We start from the raw sequence: 2,726 nt of genomic DNA, 5'->3' as shown, positions 1-2,726 counted from the left end.
TTGATTTCTATCTCATCCTTTTCCATTTCTCCTGTGTGTGTGTGTGTGTGTGTGTGTGTGTGTGTGTGTTTTCAAGTATAAAATATGTCTTACAATGGTACAGACATACCATGTGTGAAGTAAAACACACAATAAAAAAAATGCTCCTTTTTTTAAAATGAATAATATTGCTGTTACCAAAAACTCTTCAGCTAGCGCTGGGGGAATACCGCGAGACTCCAGGAAGGCGCTCACCCTGCCTACAGCCGCCACACACCTGTGTGCATTTCTCTCTTGAAGCTTTATAATGTCTTATGATGTTTGCTGCAGTATCGTGATGGAGAAATCAAGCTCTGAAGCCAGGCAGACTGGGTTTATAGTCTAGCTTTGCTCCTTACTGTCTGAGTGACCGAGATGCCCAGCCACTTGGGTCCCAGTTGTCAGAATTCCCCAAGATAATGCATGAAAAGGATTAGAAGATGATTGTAGGGCGCAGTACTATACATTCTCCCCATCGGCCTTGGAGCTGGAGACTGCTGTCTCCGCAGGGCTGGCATGAGTAGATATGCACAGAAGAGAATGCGGATAAAACCCAGAGTTGGACACAGGAGATTTCCCCCCAAACGAATACCAAATGCCTCAGCAAATGGAAGTGAGCCATTCAGGAGCGTTCCCTCCGTTTAAGGCCAGGGATGCACTGACAGCCATTTCATCCTGTCTCAGGTGTTAATTGCAAGCTTCTAGCAACCAAAAGACACGTTAGAGCCAATTGTCCAGCTAGGTCTTATTTTGGGGGAAACACGGTAATTAATGTGTAACATGATCTCATTGGAAGGTTTTCTGCTGTCATTTGGGGGTTGAAAAGCTCTCCATGTTTTCCAGTTTAAATGCTGATGAATTTAAAGGTGTCTTATGAAAGAACCCTCCCCATCAAGGCCTGCTTTAGACGCCTGGGAACCTAGCACATGAGATGTTTGGAACCAGCTCCAGGTTGTCTGCTGCCAAACTACCTCACCCCACCCCACCCCCCCACCCCCAAGTGAGCCTCATTTGCCCAAATCCTTTGTGGACTGGTGGGTCAGTCCCAGCCTGTCTGCTTCCAAGCAGCCACTGCCCACTGAGCTGGCTGCAGGCTGTGGTTATAGGTGTCTTCTCCCTTCCCCAGCTCACTTCCTTGGGATGTTCTCCTGGTTCAGGAACTCCTACCCGGGAACTCCCCCCACCCCCAGGGACAGCCCCCATCTGGGCATGAAGTCATCTGGACAAATGTGAGGGCAGGATGTCTCCTCCTCTGTGGCCCTGTGGCAATCCCTGTGCTTTTCCCAATTTTGGTTAGCTCTATTTTCAGCTGAGTGATAATAACAATAATAAGAGCTAATATTTATCGTTGCCCCCTAGTTGTAAGGCAGTACACTCTGCACTTTACTCGTGCTTTTATTTAATCCACCGATGAGGGAGACGCCATTTCATTCTCCATTTTCCAGACGGGAGGACTAAGATGCATATATTTTTTATCTGCGTTCAGGGCACGGGTTCTAGCGAAGTAGGACCCTGGCTCATCCTTTGTGCCCCTCTCGGCATCTGTCACAGGGCCTGGCAAGTTCAATGTGCAAGTTCTGGTTTCTTGATCTACTGGTCCACAGAATGAAACACTCAGCCCCCAGAGCAAATCCTCACACCTCCACACTGGGGGGAATTAGGTCACAGGGCTCGGAACCCCAGCTGAGTTTCACCAGCCAAGGGCCACCCCAGCCTGCAGGACTGATGTTCTTCGGTGGTCCTGCCAGAGAGGCACGTCGACGGAGGCCACCACTGTCACTGAGCAGGGCCACGCTGCACAGCTCTGTGGGTCTGGGGACAGAGTCTCGCTGAGCACAGCGTCCTTCCAGCCTAGGTGGCAGCTCACTCGACCCTAGCTCCTTTCCTCTCTCTTGCTTATTTTTTTGTGAATTTTTAAGTTAGTTACAGGTGTGCAAAATAACATAGTGACGAGACATTTATGGACCTCACAAAGTGATCGCCCCAATAAGTCTGTTACACATCTGACCCTGTACATAGTTGTTAAAATATTAGTGCCCGTATTCTCTATACTGTACTGTATATCTCCATGACTATTTTTTAAAAATTGTAGTTGACATTCAATATTATGTTATATCAGTTTCAGGTGTATATCCTAGTTTCCTTTTCTGTCTCCCCTGAATGCCTTAGTGGACTGGCATAGAGTAGAAGTCAATGCAAAGAAAAGGGGGAAGGAGAGGGAGGAAGGGAGAGGGCAGGTGAGTGATGTGAGTTGTCAGGTGGCTCACATCAGGCTCCGACGCCTTGGTTTTAAAAAGCACGATCATTACTTGATGAGAATGAGGAACAGGAATCATGGAATCTTCAGGAAAGGAGAAGGAAGAGAGCTAAAGCCAGGCAGGGGGAGACAGGCCTGCAGGGACCAACATGGGGACCCCGTCACCCCTCCAAGGGACTGCCTCAAAGGCCATACGTAGTGCTCAGCTCCAGGACCCGCTCTCTGCTGAGAGAGGGACCCGGTTTTCACGTTGCTGCTTTGTACCTTTCTAATCTTTGGGGCTGATTAACTCCAGCAAAAAGCACTGCCAGCAGCAGAAAACTTAAAACAAAGGGTCTGTACAAAAGCATCTCATTCCCCCTCCCTTTCATTTATTTGAAACAGTTTTGCCCTCTGTAGTCCCATACGAATCCTGCATAAATTACTCTGCAAAACCAGCCTGCCGTTAGCA

This window comes from Rhinolophus sinicus, chromosome 5 (assembly GCF_057876585.1).
Source record: "Rhinolophus sinicus isolate RSI-liver-muscle chromosome 5, RSI-T2T, whole genome shotgun sequence".
NCBI classification, from domain to species: Eukaryota; Metazoa; Chordata; class Mammalia; order Chiroptera; family Rhinolophidae; genus Rhinolophus; species Rhinolophus sinicus.
This window is presented reverse-complemented; position numbering follows the sequence as displayed.